This window comes from Hemicordylus capensis, chromosome 3 (genome assembly GCF_027244095.1).
Source record: "Hemicordylus capensis ecotype Gifberg chromosome 3, rHemCap1.1.pri, whole genome shotgun sequence".
Classification (NCBI taxonomy): domain Eukaryota; kingdom Metazoa; phylum Chordata; class Lepidosauria; order Squamata; family Cordylidae; genus Hemicordylus; species Hemicordylus capensis.
The window spans coordinates 236,775,445-236,796,562 of NC_069659.1; the positions used below are offsets into that span (position 1 = coordinate 236,775,445).

The window sequence follows — 21,118 nt, forward strand, 5'->3', positions numbered from 1 at the left end:
TGCATTTTGTTTTGAGCTCAAAACAAAATGCAAATTCCATTTCGTGCACATCCCTATTAGAAACAAGTATGTACATCTTTCTGTTGCCAGATAAGGCAATATACTTTCTGCACTGGGATATCTGTAATCATGAGTATGGTGTCATGCATTTGGCAGAAATTACAATACATGTCTAAACTTGCCAATCTTATCCTTGAATATCTGTTGTTCCTTGACTGTCTCCAGAGAATGTAGTTCTTGGCAGTTTCGTGAATAGCTTTTCACTGTAAGGCACTGTGTATGATGAATGGTATGTTACAGTCAACATGGCTAATGCATTGGCATGTAGCCATTGGAGCAAGCTGCGCAGAAGTGATGGTGCTATACTGCCAAAAGAATTTCAGCTTTAAAATGCGACCCCAGCAAGGAGATGAAGTGTTAAAGCCTTGGACTTCCCTTTTGGACGGATGGTTCAATGTGATAGGCTGGATTATGTTTCCTCAAACTCCAAGGCATCAGCAGCAATATAAATGTTCCTCAAGTGAACAAATGTGGAATGCAGTGTTCATATCTGCAGCAGTACTGGAGGCCTGCACAACTAGTTTGTGGCAAACAATGAATGCCTTGCTCTTGCAAGGAGGCAGTTGACAGACCAACCATTTGCAAGTGTGTGTGCTTTGGAGAGCTCCGTCCTTGTTGGCTGCTGCAATCCTACGCATCATTGTTACCTAGCTTTATTCTCCTAACCACTGTACTGGAGCCTCAGTAATTGGGGAAGTAGAGGATGAAGAAGCTAGATAAGAACAAGTAGGTAAAATTTGTAAAACCACTTCATACTATGCAATTGCTTGTCACCTCCCCCGAGTCTTCTGGCATGCATATGGAATGGGGAAAGAGGCTTTCCCACTCCCCCCCCCCCATCTTCACACTAGGCAAAGGAGAACGAGAGAGAGAGAGAGAGAGACTTTCACTGCAACTTTCTTCTCCAAAGTCCAGGTGAAATGATAGAAACAACCTTGCTCTGCAAGTGTTGGGAAGCTTAAGAGAAGTGAGGGCCTTGTTTTGCTCATTTTAACCAGAACATGGAAGCAATGTGAGTTTCATCTCTCTTGCTTCCTTCAAATCTCCCCTCAGAACCCTCCCAACTGTTCAGGCTTGAACACAGCCGCCACTCTTTACAGCCTGGTTCAGCAAAGCTGAAGTATGTGTATATAAAATAATTGCTTACTCTTCTGCTGACCTTGGGGCTTGAATGGTTCCAGAAAGCCGTGGCACTTAGGATATTCAGAGTTAGTTACATAATAAAATATTTTCTTGCTGTAGGCAGCCCTGTTTCTGTTCTAAGTATTTTATTTGTACAAGGGATGACGAGGACCCCTTCCCCCTCTCCAATCTTCATTTTTATTTCTTTCAAATTATATGACAGTGTCCATCTGGTAATTTTATTATTATTATTATTGTTTACACAGTCAGACAGGTGTTATTGACTGGTTTATTATATCCAGACATCGAGTCCTTCCCAAGGACCTGGGATGGCTGAATTTTATTATCAATGCTGTTGCTGTTATTATTACAGATATCATCGCAGAATATAGGCTGTTCCCAGTAAAGTTGCTTTTTGTATTTGGCTGATGGTGATTTCTGTGGCCTCTATGGTGTTGAGGTGCTCTTCAAGTTGTTTTGGAATTGCACCTAGGGCACCAATTGCCACTGGGATTATTTTGGTCTTCTTCTGCCACAGCCTTTCCATTTCAATTTGTAGATCTTTGTATTTTGTGATTTTTTCTATTTCTTTTTCTTCTATTCTGCTATCCCCTGGTATTGCTATGTCGATTATTTTGACTTGTTTTTCTTTCTTCTCGACTACAGTTATATCTGGTGTATTGTGTGGCAGATGTTTGTCTGTTTGTAGTCCGAAGTCCCATAATATTTTTACATCTTCATTTTCTTCGACTTTTTCAATTTTATGGTCCCACCCATTTTTGGCTACAGGTAGCTTGTATTTTTTGCAGATGTTCCAGTGTATCATCCTTGCTACTTTGTCATGCCTTTGTTTGTAGTCAGTCTGTGCAATCTTTTTACAACAGCTGATTAGATGGTCCACTGTTTCATCTGCTTCTTTACAAAGGCGGCACTTGCTGTTTGTGGTTGATTTTTCGACTTTTGCTCTTATTGCATTTGTTCTTAGTGCCTGTTCTTGTGCAGCCAGCATTAAACCCTCTGTTTCTTTCTTCAAGTTGCCATTCTTAAGCCATTGCCAGGTCTTGGTGATGTCTGATTTTCCACTTATATTGTGCAAATATTGACCATGCAGGGGCTTATTTTTCCATTTTTCTGCTCGGTTCTTGACTTGTTCTTTCTTGTAGGCCTGCTTTGTTTCATTGGTGTTGAATAGTTTCTCGTTCTTGACCATTTGAAGTGCATCTTCTTCACTGCCCATTATATATTCTTCAAGGCCTCTTTTCTTCTTCTCTACTGTTTGATGGACTTGCAGCATTCCTCTTCCAACTGAGCTGCGAGGGAGGTATAGCCTATCTACATCACTGCAGGGGTGCAGAGCATGATTGATGGTCATTATTTTCCTGGTCTTGCGATCTAACGTCTCTAGCTCAGCCTGGGTCCAGTCTATGATTCCTGCAGTGTATCTGATGACAGGTATAGCCCAGGTGTTTGTGGCTTGTATGGTGTTCCCGCCATTGAGCTTGGACTTTAGGATTTTTCTAACTCTCCTGATGTATTCACTTCCAATTTTTCTTTTAACTTCGGTGTGTGCAATGTTATCCGCCTGGAGAATGCCCAAGTATTTGTAATGTTCTTTCTCTTCCAGGTTCTTGATGTTGCTTCCATTGGGCAGTTCTATTCCTTCTGTTTTTGTTATTTTCCCTCTGTTCATTATTAATGCAGCACACTTGTCTATTATTATTATTATATTTTATATCCCGCTCTTCCTCCAAGGAGCCCAGAGCGGTGTACTGCATTCTTAGGTTTCTCCTCACAACAACCCTGTGAAGTAGGTTAGGCTGAGAGAGAAGTGACTGGCCCAGAGTCACCCAGCAAGTATCATGGCTGAATGGGGATTTGAATTTGGGTCTCCCGGGTCCTAGTCCAGCATTCTAACCAGTACACCAAGCTGTCTGGTGGCAATTTTGTCAAGTGTCTGCTGTATGGTTCTAGGCTGTATGGTTCTAGGCTAGCTCCTGGAATGAAAGAAATTTCTTGAAGGCCTAGTTGATCTTGTCCCACCCCCCCCCCCCCACACACACCTTCTTTTGTTGTCAGTGATGTGTTTCTTCCTAGACTTCTGGGCCTTCTGGGCAGGGACCTATCTTATCTCTATGCAATATGTATCAAAGCCCCAATTTTTGTGTGTTCATTCATGAAAGGAACCTTTTGCAAATTGCAGTTCTGAATGGAGGAGCACTAAAAGGGAGTGTCTGATCCCCACCCCCTAATTCCACAATTCAAACTAATCTCCAGCTGTTCTGGCACTCCCCTGCATACTGCAGAATTGCAAATGTTCATTGCTGAATGCCACAAACCAGTTTCACAGACCCTCAGTACTGCTTGGTAAAGTAAGGTAAAGTGTGCCGTCAAGTCGATTTCGACTCCTGGTGCCCACAATGCCCTGTGGTTTTTCTTTTGGTAGGCTCGGCATATGTGAACTGTGTGGAGTGCAAGTAGTTGGACTAGTACCTTTCTTTTCAGAACAATAGTTTGAATCTATCTATCTATCTATGGTGAACCCGTGGCTAATCCCATGCGTGGCAACTCTCATGAGAGTTTGCGAGCAGAAGCACTGTGGTGATTGGGCAGTGGGGATTCCATATGCAGATAGGGAGGAGGAGCATGTGATGGTTAAGGTCTGTTGGAATGCAAATGTTACTGGTCGGAAGATGTTCTTGATTGTAGAGGAGAGGAATCTATGTGTGTGTTTGTATAGATAGATAGATAGATAGATAGATAGATAGATAGGATAGTGGACAGGGGTCTGTGAAGAGAGGGGTCATGAGGAAGGAAAAAGCCCCTTCAGGAGAAGGAGGCTATCGTTGTGTGAATTAGATGAGGAAACAAGATCTGTTAACTCAGGAGGGGGGGAGAGAGAGAAAAGAAGGGAGGGATGAAAGACGGGAAGAGTAAGTGGAGGAGAGAGAAAGAGAGAAAAAGAAGGGAGGGAAAGAGAGAAAGAGGGAAGGTGAGGGATGGACCTGGGCCTGTCAGTAGCCTGAGGGGAATGAGCAGTCATGCGGTGGCAGCAGCAAGGAAGGGTCCGGTCAACCACTGCTGCTGCTCCTGTGGGGAGGAGCAGGAGTGGGGCGGTCTCTAGGGATAGGAGGCTACACCTTGGCCAATAGGCGCCGCAACGCTGCAGCTGCAACCAAGAGGGGTGTGGGGATGGATTAAAGCGATGAAGGAGTAACCAAGAGGAGTGAGGGGGGCTGCAAGCAACGGGATGGAGGAAGAGGAGCAGGAGTGTGGCTCAGGTGAGGGAGGAGATATCTCCGAGGCAAGCGGGGGCTCTGACGGGGTGAGGGGAGCAATCAAGTACTAGCGCGCAGATGCTCTGTGCGGGTTAAACTAGTTTAGATTTAAAACTCTAAAAGAAAGAAGGTAATTGCATAAGCTTGTATCAATGGAGTAAAGCACAATAATATTCTTGGACTTGATGACTTAAACTTCTATGCATTTGCTGTCCTCAGAAATCAATTTATGTTCAATTCTTCAAATAAGTGTCATTTTGGGAGAAAGTGGAGACTCACCAAAAAATGTAAAACACTGAGATTGTTTTAAAGCCTAGCTTTAAATGGTCATGACTTATTGACAGAAAATCTAGATGAATTTGGCCAGATAGCATTCCTTTTTATTTCAGCACAATCTGAAATCCTATCTTGCTTTCAGCTTTGCTTTAGAAGTACATATTGTGTGAAAAGCCCCAGGAGCTTGAAATTGAGCTTTGGCTTGCTATGGCTACAACCTTGATGCTCTTCTTCATTGCTTATATGGAGTGTTGATGTTAGTTTGGATTCTGCCACACTGGTATTTCAAAAGCCTGTTTCACTTGTAAGCTACTTGTCTGTGCCACCACAGGAAAATGTGTGTTCAGTTCCTCAGAGTCACCTGGTGCATATGTTCTGTGGGTAGAATTATTGTTGGTGTGTTCCATTTCAGTAAACAATAAATTTAAATCCCATTGAAACATGTTTCCGTCGGGAGGCACAGTAGAAAAACCTGCTTCTCTTCTGCATGAAGACTTTGCATAATTCTTCGTGTTGCATTGTAAACCAAGGATTTTTAAAAGCTATTAGACACCTTTTTGCTGTAGTTGTGTGGTGTTCATCACAGTTTCGGTATTTGTAATTTATTACCTAGAGTCTTCTGAATAAGGCCACTGCTGTGTATGTAGTAAAGACAGAAGCTCAATGAATGTAATTCTGAGAAGTGAATCATGCCTTCAAAGAATCTTCTCTAGTAATTGGAACGTAAGCCCACTCATCCTGTGCTTGCATTGTTGATTTTCTTTTTGCGATAATAGTGGCAGTGTAGGCACGAGACTGAAAAACAAACCTCCCATTGAATCTGTTTTACTTTCATAATAAAATCATGCAACAAGCATGAATGGGATTCCCCACTTCTTGTTTATTCATAGTTTTCTAACCAAGTCCTGTTGCTCAATACTATAAAAAACTATTAGAATAGATCTTTTCATAGCGTGCTTATTTCAAGCAACCATTTCTAAAGAGTAGACCCAAGATCACAGGGTTTATACACAGAGTAGAGCTGAAATAATGTATCGGCAGTGGGGAGAATCAAATAGCAGGCTAGATAACCATAGAAAATAAGAATCTAGTCAAGACTCCAGGTATGTTTCCAAATGCTTCAATACTCTTACGATCTAAGCAGAAATGTTACTTCATTATTTTGTTAGTTACACACATAAAAAGATTCAAATATAACCCATTTGCTTTGTCTTGCTTAGCTTGTCCAAAACCTGGCAGTTCCTACTTAATCATTATTCAGTCCACCCCTAACAGATGCTAGATAGCAGATCACTTTAAAGTTAGGGGTGTGTACGAACAGTTCACCTCAAAGCAGGCTAGTTGGGAGGTTAGATCGTGGACTGAACTGGGGGCAGTTCGATTCGTGATTGAACCAAGCTTGGTTTGGGAAGACTGATTTGTCACCGAACGGGCACTCGGTGTGTGTGTGTGTGTGTGTGTGTGTGTGTGTGTGTGTGTGTGAGCTGCGAGAGAGATAATTTAAAAGGCCGTCTTACTGCACTTCTTTTCAAGTGTATACAGGAGGTCCTCATTTTCCGTGGTTTCAACATATCTGCAGATGGGTCTTTATCTTTATCTCTGGTATAAAAAACAGGTGAAATTTACCTATTTGCATTACCTGAGTGGCTGGGAATGACCCGGAAGGGACTTCCGGTGTCATTTCTGCCTGCCTTTTTACAGCGCATTGCCATTTTGTTGTGGTGTGTCCATGTGTGTTACATTTTCTCTGTTAAATTTATGTATTCATTGCTAGATTTATATACTGCCTTTCATAATGAATTTATCGCATAGTGGTTCACAACATACGCATTAAAACCCAGCACAGACCCCATACAAATTAAAAATGAACACACAACCAATTTATATATTTATATATTTTCTCTAAGGTGTACCTGTGGCTAATCCCATGTGTGGCAGCTAGCAGCTGCCAGATAGTGATGGGTATGGGTGGCGGGGGCAGGAGAGAAAATGGCAGCGGCAGCCTGTGGGTGGGGGAAACACGGCAGCAAATGGCACCGGCCAGCAGAGAAGCCGGTGGTAACGGGTGGATGGAAGAAGGAAGAAGGCAGGGTGAGCGGGCAGCAGAGCCTCTCTCTCCGGCCCACCTGCTAGCCTATAGGAAGGATGGCCCGGCTGCTGGTTGGAAGAAGGTGGCGGCCAGCTGGTGGGTGAAATTGGGCGGTCTGCCTGCTGACCAGAAGGAAGGATGCCCGGTGGCAGTGTGCCAGAGGTAGGTGCACCGGGTGAAGGAAGGGTGAGGAACAGGACCGAGCTTGTCAGTGGCCTGAGGGAAATGAGCAGCTTCTTGACAGCAAGAGAGAAAGAGAGAAAAAGAAGGGAGGGAAAGAGAGAAAGAGGGAAGGTGAGGGATAGACCTGGGCCTGTCAGTAGCCTGAGGGGAATGAGCAGTCATGCGGTGGCAGCAGCAAGGAAGGGCCCAGTCAACCACTGCAGCTGTTTGGTGCTATTGAGGCCATTGGCAGAGGGAGGCAAGCAAGATACAGGCCTGGGCCTGTCAGTGGCCTGAGAGGAATGAGCGGCCATGGTGGTGGCGGCAACAAGGAAGACCCAGTCAACCCCTGCTACTGCTCCTGTCGAGAGGAGCAGGAGTGGGGCTCGGGTGAGGGTGGAGAGGTCTGTTGGGATAGGGGGCTGCAGCTTGGCCAATAGGTGTCAGCAACACTGTAGCTGTGACCAAGAGGGGCGAGGGGGATTGAGTAAAGGGATGGAGGAGTGACTAAGAGAGGTGAGGAGAATGGAAGCAACTGGATGGAGGAGGAGACGCAGGAGTGCAGCTCAGTTAGGTGAGGGTGGAGAGAGATCTGAGGTGAGTGGGGTAATCAAGTACTAGTGCACAGATGCTCTGTGCTGATTAAGCTATATATATATATAAAGCGCTAAGGCATGGCACGCACATGAGTGGCACGCTGGAGGTGCCTGGAGTACGGAGGCACACAGGTGTTGAGCCCAGTAAGTGGCGGTGGCACCGCTGCTGCTCCGGGTGTGGGGCAGTGCTGGAGTTCCAGCTGGGAGCCACTCCGGACCTGTGAGGAGGAGGAGCAGGAGTGGAGGAATCTGGGGCTCAGGTGAGGGTGGGAAGGTCTCTGGGGTGAGGGGATGGAGGGCGAAGAAAGCAATACAGTACTAGTGTGCAGATGCTCAAGCTTTATTAATCAAGCTAGTATTACTCACTTATTTTGTGTCGCTTAAGCTTCTGCTTATGAATTGTAGGTAATGAACATTCACATTCATGTGAGGTATTGAATACAGCCTTTAGCTGTATAAATGTAATGTTTTCAGTAGCCTTTTTATATGGTTTAGAATGATTGCCATGTAAGACACACCAAGTGTTCAGACATCCCGCATGAATGTCACTGACCACTTTATGCCTTTTCAAAGCATCTATTCATGGGCAGGAAAAAACATCTGGAAGAATGTTTCTATTAAGCTTGTTCATCATGTAGTACTAGTATAAGCATAGATTTATTTTTATCGTCCCCACTTGGGTTTTCTACTCCCTTTCTGGAAAATGTAGCTGACTAGATGGAAATAAACTAAACACTTTACGACGACACTGTAAAATATTTAGTAACCATCCAATATTTGCTGAACACTTCTTATTTTGAAACTTTGGCTGTAAGTGGTGGATTCTATTTTGTACCTTATTTCTGATGTATTATTTACAACTGCAAACTTGTCCATAGTAACATTAGCCATTTTAAGCAGAAGAGTTGAGTGCAATGTACAATGCAACACTCATTGCTCTGGTGAGTCACTGGTTCCTTCTCAGAAACAAAATTTGTGCCATTCTATTTACAGATAAAATGAATTGGAATGTTAGATACATTGAGACTTTTTTGCAGGGTGGGGTTTACTGAAAATATTGTCAGTCTTTATATTAGTAAAGGTAAAGTGGTCGACTCCTGGTGACCACAGAGCCCTGTGTTTGTCTTTGATAGAATACAGGAGGGGTTTACCATTGCCATCTCCCGCGCAGTATGAGATGATGCCTTTCAGCATTTTCTTATATTGCTGCTGCCCGAAATAGGTGTTTCCCATCGTTTGGGAAACATAGTCTGGGAAACATACCAGTGGGGATTCGAACCGGCAACCTCTGGCTTGTTAGATCATTTCCCCGCTGCTACTTCATTAATGTACAAATCTTCATTGTTTACGAATACGATGAATATTTATATACTGCTTTTCAACAAAAGTTCCCAAAGCAGTTTACATAGATATAATGGAATGGAATGGAATGGAATGGCTCCCTGTCCCTGAAGGGCTCACAGTCTAAAAAGAGAGACACCAGCTGAGAGACACCAGCAACAGCATGTGGAGGGATGCTGTATTGGCGATGGATAGAGCCAGTTGCTCTCATTAGCTAAATAAAGAGAATCACCTCTATCTACCTATCTATTTATTTATTAAAAGGTGCCTTTTTGCTCAGTTAGCAGGGGACGAAGATTCATTTTTAAGAATTCATGTTGAAGATCTTCATTTTTCTCTACTTGGAAAAGAATGAAGATGGTTGTGCTAGTGCATGAAATGTTTCCTAGTTTCTGTGTTGAGCATTAAACCGATCTTTCTGTGCCTATATCTAATCTAGGAATATTATACGTGCAGGGATATCAGCCAGTGTCTATTGCTCGTGAACCATAACTTGGCTGCTGAGAGATCGTGTCCATTCAGTAGCTCTGGTGTGTATTTTTAAGAGATGAAAATCAGAACAGCATATGGTCTGATTGCACAACCTCCTGTGAGTAGATATACTTTGCCATTGGAGGGCAGGCTGTTTAGTCAAGCGTGATATTTTTGGCAATAGTCTAGGTTGAATGTAGTGGCTTTCAAGCTATCACTGTCTTTCTATTTCTGGTCTGACAGTTTATTAAGGTAGCTTTCTATGGTAGATCATAGTGCTAAATGTAACGCATTACAGAAGGATCAAACATGAGTGCTAGCTGAGTCCGGCAGTTGGTCCTGATTTCTAATGTATAGGCATTGCATGTGAGTGTATTATTTAGTGGTGAATCTCTATCTCACTTTACCACTCATAATGCTCTAAGGCAGCTTACAATACTTTGCAAAAAGTCTCTCCTGCTTTCCTTTTATTTATTTATTTATTTATTTATTTATCAATCAATCACATTTATATACTGCCCAAACTTTCACCTCTATTATGGCTCCCTTGGACTGCTTCTGCTGCCTGTTGGGAGCGTGGGTCAAGCCTGGTGTTTAACCCCACAGCCACAGAAATGGCCGCTCAAGTCGGCGTCATTGCTCAAGGGGAGCTATCTATTTTATCTACTACCTTTCTGGCCTCCTGTAATAACATTTCCGTTACCCATCCCCCACATTTATCCTCTCGGCAGTGTGCTAGACTAAGAAATGGTGATTGGCCCATGGTCACTTTATTTATTTATTTATTTGATTTCTATACCGCCCTTCAAAACATGGCCCAGGGTGGAGAAATAAATAAATAAGATGGATCCCTGTCCCCAAAGGGCTCACGATCTAAAAAGAAACACAAGATAGACCCCAGTAACAGTCACTGGAAGTACTGTGCTGGGGGTGGATAGGACCAGTCAGTCTCCCCCTGCTAAATAAAGCAAACCACGTTAAAAGGTGCCTCTTTGCCAAGTTAGCAGTTTCCATTGCTGAGCAGGGGTTTGAACCTGGGTCGTCTTGTTTCTTGTTCAACACTTAAACCATTTTGTTGGCTTGCTTTTATTAAGTCCCTCATTGAGAAATCAATCAGTAATCCAAAAAACTTTGGCTTAAAATGAGTTAAGCTAATTTAGATTTTCACTCACGCTCTAAAGTCTGGTATATCATGATGGCTTTACAAATGAGGCTCTATGTGCCATGCACCCACACTTTTGCCTTGGTCTTTCAGTTGGACATTGGGCTGGGGAGGGATGCATCCAGGCAGACATTTAACAGTGCAGTTTCCCTAACCATTTCCTAGAGATGTCCCTGATGAATTTCTGCCTGATGCATCCCTCCCTGATGAAGGCAGAGTGTGGGTGCATGGAACCTCATTTCTAAAGCCATCATCATATACTGGACTGTACAAAGTATTTACAGCTTATATGGCACGGAAGTTAAGATGGGCACCTTAACTTGCATTTTCCATTCTTTTTAGAGCACAAATGAAAATGTCAAGCATTTTAACTCTTATTTTAAACCAGAGGTTTCTGGATTAATGAATTTCCAGGCGTTTTAGAAAGGAAAATATGATTAGACACAATGGGGAAGAGCTTACACAAACTATAAGGTAAAACTTCCTAAAACTGAACACCAAAAACTTTGTAAAACTTTCAACTAAGATCAAATCTCTCAAACACACACCTTGAAAAAACACAAGTAAATGAAATTAGTGGATTCAGTAATAGTTACAGTATGATCCCATCCCATGATTATTCAGCAGAGAATAAGAACACAAGAAGCAGGTAACTTGTGTTCACTTTAAATCTGCACTTCATTTTTTCCCCTTAAAAAAACAAAATAAAACCCCACACACAAACAACAATAATAACTAAAAATAACAAATGCTTTAACAACCATGTCTGAAACTACAGATTATCTTCCCAGTAATTTCCCATAAACCTCACAGTTCTCCTTGATTTAATTTCCTTCAGAATAGTGTTATCAGCAAAATAGTATAAAAGTTGTATGCAAGTGACATAGCCATTCATACACACGCACACATGCAGGCACAGGTGTGCGCAGGCCATCTGAGCCCTGGGGGCAGAGCCCAGTGGGGCGAGGTGTGTGTGCCAGAACAGAGTGGCGGCAGCAGGGTCAGGGTAGCTGGAGGGACAGATCACTGATTCAGCCACCATGTTTATTGTAGGTAGCTCTGTGGGAACTAAAACCTCAAACTTGCTACTGCACAGACTCTGTGAGCACTAAAAATGCATTTTTCTGCCTCTTAAAACCCAACTTTGAGGATCAATTGTAATTGGTTGAACATCTTTACCAGCCTTTAAAAGAGCCTTTAAGACACATTTTTTAGTCAAGCTCTTAGTAATCTCTGAATGCGTTAAATTGTTTGAACAGTTCATTTTATTTTGCTTTTGTTGTGTAGGGGTGCACACAATAATGGTTTGCCAGGCTTTGAGGGATGCTGGCGTGGCCAAGGCGGGTGTGTGTGTGTCTCCACAATCTCCTTCTCCCCCTGCCGGCCTCACCCCGGTCCTGCAAGAGCCATTTCGGCTCATTTTGGGGTCATTCCGGCTCTTTTCCTGGTGGTGGTGGCCATTTTGGAGGCTGCCGCTCATGCTCCTTGGCCATTTGTGCGGCCTGGGTCATTACCTCAAGCTGGCTCATACATCCCTATTGTATGTATTTTTGTGAGCCACCTAGAGCCTTTGGAGTCAGGTGGTATATAAATTAATTAAATTAATAAAAATAACAATCTATTGAGTTCCAGGGGGATATACAAAAGGCACTTTTCTGGCATATGGAGTTTAAAGGCTGAAACCATGCAAATTCACTACGAAGTCATTTAAATAGCACTTCCTCATTCTGGAAAAAATGTCGCCAACCCTTTAAACCCTTGTTCAAAAGAGAAACATTTAAACTGCTCTATCTAAGCCATTTTTCAACTATTCTCCACCAAATATACAGGGTAGGTGTTCCTTGTCACCTAGTAAATGTGTGCTGATGGCCAGGCAGGTTGGACAAATGGTTTTGATGTTATAAGCAATAGAATGTTCAGGGCTTATAATGGCGGGATGTTAAAAACACCCTCCAGCTTAACTCTACTGGCACAGTTGTGCCAATATAATTGGATATGAGTTGTCTTTCAGACAGAAACAAGACATTTTTATGGGATGGAATCTCCGGCGTCCCCACCGAAAACAGTGTGTGAATATTCAGGGTGGTTTCAAAAAATAAATCCTGTTCTATTGGGCACAATCTACCCTCTGATTACTGCATCTTCCTCCACAGTGTTCTCCTAGGAGAGCAAGGGCTATGATGGTGAAAGCTGTAGCTGAAATAGTAGCAGCTTCTGACCTTGGATTGAAATTTAAGGGTATTGCTTTCCTCTTAACATGAAACTTGCCCTTGATCAAAAGAAACTGCCCTTTATGTGACAGTCCAGCATAAGAGGGATCTCTGGTTTTATATATGCCCTAAATATTCCTGTTTGGCCTTCCTGTGTAGCTTACTTATTAATCACTTAGCTTTTGTTCACCCATAGGCAGCTTTCTGTTACAAAACAAAACACCAAGGTAGGTTATATGCAGATTTACTTCAGGTTATATGTGAATTGAAGGGGGATGCAGGCTTTCTGTAGCATTCCCAGAAATTAGCTCTTAATTAATCCTCTGTGGAACTGGAGGCTTAAATAGAAAGTTCCAGGTTTTTTGAATTCCTTTTTGGGACATAATGCCTAAGATTGGGATGGACCACCAAAACACTATGCTATCTTCTTTCAGGCTCTCTGAATAAGCTAGAAATGTCTGTGTAGTATACATATCTGACCTTATGCACAACTTTATTTTAATTAGACTGAAAGAGAAATCTTGATAGCAGCAAGTTGGTTTTCTTTTGAACATTTAATGTTAATTTTTGGAAAGCACTCACCTAAATATTGATCAACTTGTTGAAATATAATTAACATAGATGGTTAAAGTTTATTATGGTCATAGACCAGCCAATTACAATTTATATATTACATTCACATTTTACAAACTTTGTGAATTAGCAATACAAACATTACAAAATTTTCAAATAATAAAGCAAAACTTGGCCACATTGATAGAAATTACAGGTTTAAAATTGGACAGCAGGTACTCTAAATAAAAATGATTGGTGTGGCCAGGACAATTCTTTAAAGGGGTAAAATGAACTTAAAATGACTGAACCTATACAATTGACAATAGAGGATTATGTGGGCAGTTGTCTCTATGGCCTCTGATCCACAGGGACAGTGGCGCAATGCATAAGGTAGTCGTTTGTATTTTTCCTCCAAGATCACAGTAGGAAGAATATTTAAGCGGGCAAGGGTCAGTGCTCTCCTGAATTTGGGTAGGAGTATATGGTCTAAATAACCAGCAGGTTTAAGGTTGAAACTCTAGGGACCTTTATTGATTGATTTGATTTGATTTGTATACCGCCCTTCCAAAATGGCTCAGGGTGGTTTATACATTCCTCTTGTCAGCCGAGCACACTCCTCTTGCATCTCTATATCTACAAGCCGTTGTTTAATAATAAATTGGCTTGCCTGCTCAAATCGCCGCCCAATGAGTTCCTCCTGGGAAGTACCGAAGTGTTGCAGCTTCATTTTTATCGCTGTTTTCCATTTAGATGTAAAACTATCATTTAATACTAAAGAAGCAAGGCCAATTGGGGGGGGGGGGGACAAATGCAGCCAAAATTTAATTATACATAACCAGATTTTCATCTTCAGTGTGGTAACGCCAACCTCTCTTCGGAGGGCGGCATTAGTGACTCCACAGGGGACTTGGAGGATGGCCCTTAGAAACTTCATCTGAACTACTTCCAACAATGTAAAGTTATCATAAGGGCCAAGCTGTGCACCCATACCTATCTGATATACCCGCAGATTCACCCTAGAATCTGTGGGTATATCTTAGTCATAAAAAGTTTAATCGCTGCTGGTATGGAAAGGGCACCCCTTGAGAAATGAAAAGACTTAATAGTGTTTGCCGCCTGGTGCACACTGTGAGAGACAAAGTTAAGATGGGCTTTACAGCACCCACTAGAATGAAAGGCCACCCCAAGATATTTAAACACTTTCACCTGGTCAATTCTATGTCCATTTATGAACCATTTAAAATTCTTTGGGTGTTTTGCAAACACCAGGACCTTGGTTTTAGAGTACTTTATCTCTAAGGCCACACTATAGGCTCTCAAAGACGCTAAGCCACATTTTAGCCCTGTCTTAGTTTGTGAGAGTAGGACAATGTCATCAGCATAAAGTAATGTCGAGACGTGTCTGTTCGCCAATTTAGGAGTATGGAGGGCCGGGTCATTTAAGTATGAAATTAAGGCATTAATATAAAAATTAAACAAGAATGGGGCAAGAATGCACCCTTGCCGTACTCCTCTATGCGCGGGTATTTCTGTGGAGAGATGTCCTTTTGCATTACATTGGACTCTGAGATGGGTATTCACATGGAGATTATAAATTAACAATAGTAAGTGTGGTTCAGTAGTCCTTTAGTTCCATCCTTTAGTTTCATCCATAGTCTATCCCTTGAGATGGAATCAAAGGCTGCTTTAAAATCTGTGAATACAGCATACAGGGAAGACTTGGGCATAGAGGAATATTTTTCAGCTAAACGCTGTAAATTACACACTTGCTGAATGGTGGTACACCCTTCATGAAATCCCGCCTGTTCAGCCGAAAGGATGTCCTCAGGGACCAACCACTCCTGCAATTTCCCCAGTAGGTGTCTGGCATACAATTTACTGATATCACTGAGCAGACTGATTGGGCGGTAGTTGCTAGGATCATCTTCAGTCCCTTTTTAATAAATTGGAACAATTAGTGCAGTGCCCCAATCTTCCGGGATTTTAACGGTGGAGTCTATAAAGGTGAATAATGAGGCTAAGAGGGGAGACCACCATTCCATGTTGTTATGGATAATTTCAACTGTGATGTAATCGGGGCCTGGAGCCTTGCCCACCTTATATTTCTTGACCAAGGCCTCAATTTCAGAAACAGTAACCGGATTCCAGCCTGGTAATTGATCAACATTATAATCTAAAATAACCATATGAGAGCCTTCTTTTTTTATATAATGTTGAGAAATGGCGCTCCCATAACTAAATTGAAGGTAGAGGGAACCCTCTCTATGGGGTGCGAGACCAGGCACCAAAATTTAGTCTGATTTTTGGGTTTGGAGGCACCGATGAGGTCAGCCCATTCGGCTTTTTTGGCCTACAATTTCTTATTACTTTCTTATATTGTTTCTTCAAAGTTACTAAAGTCTGGGGGGAAATGTCAGTGGAGCCCTCAGCATAAGATTTAAAAATATGGACTAATTTTCTTTTAGCCTCCAAACAATCCTGGTCAAACCAGGTACGCGAGGTATGTTTAGCAGTCTTATTAGGTATGGAAGCTGTGTTAACTAGGGCAGGCATAAGCAGGTCGACCAAACGAATGTATAACTCTAAAGGAGAGGTGCCAAAAGCATTTTGCTGTCCTGCAATTATATCAGCCTGTAGGATAGACACAGCCGATGACGATAATAATTTATCAACGTGTTGTTGTAGGGCTAAAGTCCATCTCAGCCTATGCCAGCCTGGCTCCTCTTCATTAATAGGGGCCTGTCAAGCCTCCAAATGGATTGGCACCCTCCGTGCCACAGACAGTGTCAAAGGTGAGTGGTCACTTTCTGGGTGAGTAATTATCCGAAAGTCCCCTAGCAAAGGTAGTAGATTTCAAGACTAAGTGCTATAATCAATAAGGGACGAGTTCAGACCTGCCCAGTGGGTATATTCGGCTGGGTAATCAGTGGGTATAGCCCCATTAAGTACATGGAGATCTACCCTTCTAAGGGTCTGGATGAGGTTCAAACCTGAAAAATTCCCCCAAATATCTGGATTTCCTAGAGAGAAGAGGAAAGGGAGTATCAACTGGTGGAATTCTCTGCCACAAGATGTGGTGACAGCCAACAACCTGGATGGTTTGAAGAGGGGTTTGGAGGAGAACTTCATGGAGGAGAAGTCTATCAATGGCTACTAGTCTGAGGGCTATAGGCCACCCCCAGCCTCGGAGGAAGGATGCCTCTGAATACCAGTTGCAGGGGAGTGACAGCAGGAGAGAGGGCATGCCCCCAGTTCCTGCCTGTGGGCTCCCCAGAGGCATCTGGTGGGCCACTGTGTGAAACAGGATGCTGGACTAGATAGGCCTTGGGCCTGATCCAGCAGGGCTGATCTAATGTTCTTATTATAGGAATATTAAGTTGGTTTTATGGATTATTCTGGTGGTCAGTTTGGTCCAATAGTGAAGATAATTTGATAGAATGATGGCAAATCCATAAAATGATCTGGAAAAGAGACAACCATTTTGTTCTGGCACATCCACATACACCCCATTTCTGCAACCAAGAAAGCTTAGTGGGTTGCAAAATTTCTTTTCTCACCTCGCCAAGTTTTTTTCTTTTGTCATTTTTGTTGACATATATGAAAAGTGATGGCTAAATAAACATTGTATGTATTCCTATACTAACTGATTTACGATTTCTTCATGCTATAGTAAGTTATATACATTTAAAAGTTCAGCTTGTTGTCAGAGCTAAGGGTATCTATATATTTAATTCTCTTGGGACATGCATGGCCAGGATTTGGTGGCGGAACTCTCACGACACGCTGTGAGAGTTCCAAAGTGAGGACTGAGGAGGAGAAGGGGAAGAAAGTGGCTGGCAGGCGGGGGGGCGGGGGGGGAGAGAAAGGCGGAGGCGGGCCGTGGGCGGGGGGAGAGAAAGGCAGCGGCAGCGGGCAGGGGGAGAGAAAAGCCGTGGCGGCAGGCGGATGGGGGAGAGGAAAAAAGTGCAGCGGCGGGGCCCATCTTGGCCGCCCACTGTGGCTCTGTGTGGGGGGAGGGAGGGGAGGAGGGCTGGAGAGCGCGGGGATGGAGGGAAGGGGAAGAGAGGAGAGACCAGGGCAGGAGGAAGAGGGAGGGGGAAACAGCCGACCCCAAAGCGCCGCACAGATGCTCTGTGCGGGGTTGGCTGGTAACAGATATTTGTGTATTTGTTAGAGAAATATGACCACAATGCCCATTTCTATGTGTAGTTAGTTCCTTGTGAACTGAACAGTTTTCTCATTTTCTTCATGTTTTACATGTATACTTTGAAAAATCCAGACTTCCTTCTTAAAAATAACTTTGCTAACCCCATTTCATTTTGGAGGGCTTTGTGGAATATGGCTCACAATGGTCAAGAACACGTCTTGCTTGATTTAGTGACTTGGTGTAGTGAACGGAACAGCACCTCTGCTCGCAAATGCCTCTGCTATTTTATAGAAATTACTTTGTATACATTTTTTCTCTTCAGAAGTCAATCCCTCTCACTGTATTGTTTCAGCTTAGGATATATTACGATGCCAAAACCCTTGAAGAATAGCAGCAAGGCACTGCATTTCATGGGCATTAAAAAATGTTATTAATTTTAGTTTTGCTCTGTACATCCTGTCCCCTCTTCACAATAGAGTATTTGTTTAAAAATACAAAGCAAAACAACAAGCAGCACAAATAGTTCCCCATGTTGCAGGTCCCACCCCTAGGCCATTGCACCAGGACAAGGTAGTGTGCTAGTACTGTTGGACTGGAGCTGGCAGCTCAACAACAGAAAGTGTGTTTCTTTCTGTCGTATGGAAGGAGCCTTGTTCCAGATGAATGCACCCTGCTTGTTTTTTTTAATTCAGAGGAAACCTATCAATATTGCATGGATGTGAACATGTTAAAGTATTTCAGTGGGTGGAGTTGTGGGAACTGTAGCAATTACAGTAAGGGCACCTTCTTCCATGCATCAAAGATTCTAGCAGCTCATTACTGACTCCTGACTAGACAGCTGCAGGTATGGTACCAGCAGCAATGAGTGTGTCTCATTCTGATGTTTTAGGATTGAGTTTATCTTGAGGAGCATATGAAAGGGTATGCACATCTGTAAAATTGTCTATTTAAGTTGCTGCTCTAGATTCCGGTCTGTGTGAGGACATACATTGTATATTTAAGTGATTAGTGGGGTTAGGCAAACTACCTTATCTCTTGGAAAAGCTAGTACAGATTACTAACTGGCCAGGAGCCATCATTTAATGTGAACATATTAAAATTCTAACGATCTGCAGTACTACTTGAGAAGAAGGGATTGTATTCCAGAAAGATCTTCTCTTCTTCACACAGAGGTCAAATATTCAAGAAGATCCCAGGGTTCCCCCCACCTTTATCTCTGGAAACAAGTCAGAGAAGATTGCTTCCAGTACAACACCTTTTTAAATTTAAATTTAGTGGAAGGCATTAATCTCCCTATCTTCCACAGCTGTATCCACCCAACTATAGTTCTTGAGTGCTCAGAATCAAATGAGTTACTGCTTCCCACCTTCATGACCTGGGAGAAGGTACCAGCTTCAAAAATCTGATGCCTTCAATTTTAATTTAGGACAAAGGTCATGTGAAGATACAAATGTTGGTATCTGAACCTGCATATTGTTTAGTGAAGGCTTATTGAAGCACATGGGCGTAGCAAGGTTGGAGTGGGCCCAGAGACGAGATTTTAAAATGGGGGCCCACCACTCAAAGTCCAGGGCCTCCGCACACCCCAGGCCCCCAAGGATTTAAGTCTGATATTCCAAAATAAGCATGCTGCCTGGAAATACATTTCACTGAATACACACACGCACACGTCACAATATATAGTGATATACACTGAGTACTATACATTTGTTTTACTTTTAATGCCTAGAACACACTAGAAAGATGAATGATTAAAATGGCCCCCTCACTGCAGATTAGCAAAGGAGACTTTCAGCCATGCAGGGTGAGCCCATGTTTGTTTTCTCAGAATTCTGAACAAATTCAGTCAAGTTTGATTCCAGGAGGTTTTTCACAGGAGGCTTTTAAAGCCCTTTAACACACCTCTCCTCTGGAATGGAGGAGCTGCATTCACATGTTGGCCAGATTTACCTTGAAGTCCCTGCAAGTTATTGGGGAGCAGTTCACACACAAGAAAAATAAAATAAAATAAAAGCACCACACATGCTTCACAGTTCTCACTCAGACCTTCTGGGTTGCAAAACAACTTGAACATAAGTGCATTTATAAATGAATGAATGAATGAATGAATAAAATAAATATAATACTGTTTGTTCCAGAAGTTTTTGTAATTTTCTGCCATGAAACAAGCCACTTATAGGACTTTTTAGATAGTTTTTTTTAAAGCCAGCAAATTTTCCAAGCTGTTTAAAAATAAATATTTCTCTGTCCCTCCCCCGCCATATCAAAGCCCTATGGCAAGCAGATGCCTATATATCCAGGGGTGGGGGGAAGGAAGGTAACCACAACAAGGAGTTCACACTCTACCTGGCAAATGCTGGATTCAGCAGGGCAGCAAGGGGTCTTCTGCTGCAGAGACCAGTGGTGGCCACTCTGGCTGCCTCCTCCTTCCTGGCTGGCTTGGGCCCTACTGGAGTTCAGGCTTCACAGAGGCCTACAAGAGGCCTCCGTGGAAGCCCCGCCCACCCGCCGATCAGCTGAGAGGCGGGAGAAAAGGAGCTCTTTGCAGCTTGTCTGCTGCCTGGATTGCTGGCCAGGAGAACAAGCTGGAGAGACGGCGAACAGGGCAAGTGGCTGAGGGGCCTTGGGGCTGGGCAGGGGGCAATGGGGAGTCACGTGAGGTGCCTCTGGGGGGCCCCTCCAGGCAGTGCGGCCCCCAGACAACTGTCTCCCCTTGCCCGATCGTTGTTACGCGCCTGTTGAAGCAGGTGTGGAAGATTTACTTGAGCAGGTGTGTAGATTTGCTTTAGGAGTTAAGTGTGTTCTGCTGGGGAAAGCTGAATAAAATGGAATGCAAGCTTTTAGGTGGAAACAGGAGAGGACAGCTGGGGCTCTCAAAAAGGAGATTTGGACAGCAGTTGGCAAAGAAGTGCATGGATCCTAACTGCCTCACTTAGTAGAAATTACTGTACTTACATATAACAAAGCAGACAGTGTTTCACTCCAATATACGTTCAGTATATTTGCAAAAAGCTTTTTTGGGGGAGGAGGAGGCAATATGGTGACCCTGCCAACATATTCAAGGGTACTGGGAATATATGAAGATGTTTCAAAAGGAAATAGGGTGTGAGATTCTGCTTAATCAGTGTTTGATATTGCTAAACAGTAGGTGGAAAGAGATGAGGTTCTTTATAATTAAGCTTTCAGTTTACTTGTAAGTTTTATTATAATAATGTTCAGCTCAAGCACGTATAGTTGACAAATAAGCGCTGGGATATTGTATGCAAGGTTGCTGAGTTGGGGCATATGTTTCAAGGGCTTTGGAAGAAAAGGATATTTCTGGAAAACTGGGCTTTTTGTGTAAACGTTGCAAACAATTCTAAACAGAAATGGTGAAGGCTGAATGAATAATCTGCATAATCTGCATGTTATAAAGAGAACTTTGTGACAAACGTTTTGTTTGTGGGGAAGTTAAAATTATGGATGTGAAGCAAGGTAAATGTTTAAATTTTGGTTTTTTGCAAGGTAAAGGTTTCTGAAAGAAATTAGAAGGTTGGAGCCTAACATGTGAACAAGCTTGGTTTGACTGGTGGTGGTGGTGGTGACTTCCATTAAACAGAACACCTAGAATCACGTTGACGGTTCATGCAATTAAAACTGTGAATACTTGGCA

At 42.9% G+C, this 21,118-nt stretch overlaps 1 protein-coding gene across 5 annotated transcripts in view; it reads left to right on the forward strand.

Moving 5' to 3' along the window:
* The window catches only part of MCU (mitochondrial calcium uniporter), a 161,547-nt gene that overhangs the window by 76,932 nt on the left and 63,497 nt on the right, over positions 1–21,118 (forward strand). Inside the window, exon 1 of one of the 5 annotated variants that reach the window (XM_053310644.1) lies at positions 20,224–20,236. The exons of the other annotated variants lie outside the window; for them this stretch is intronic. The gene's annotated coding sequence lies outside the window, so the exon portion shown is untranslated. Of the gene's footprint in view, positions 1–20,223; positions 20,237–21,118 lie in introns of those variants that run through there. 5 annotated transcript variants of the gene reach the window in all.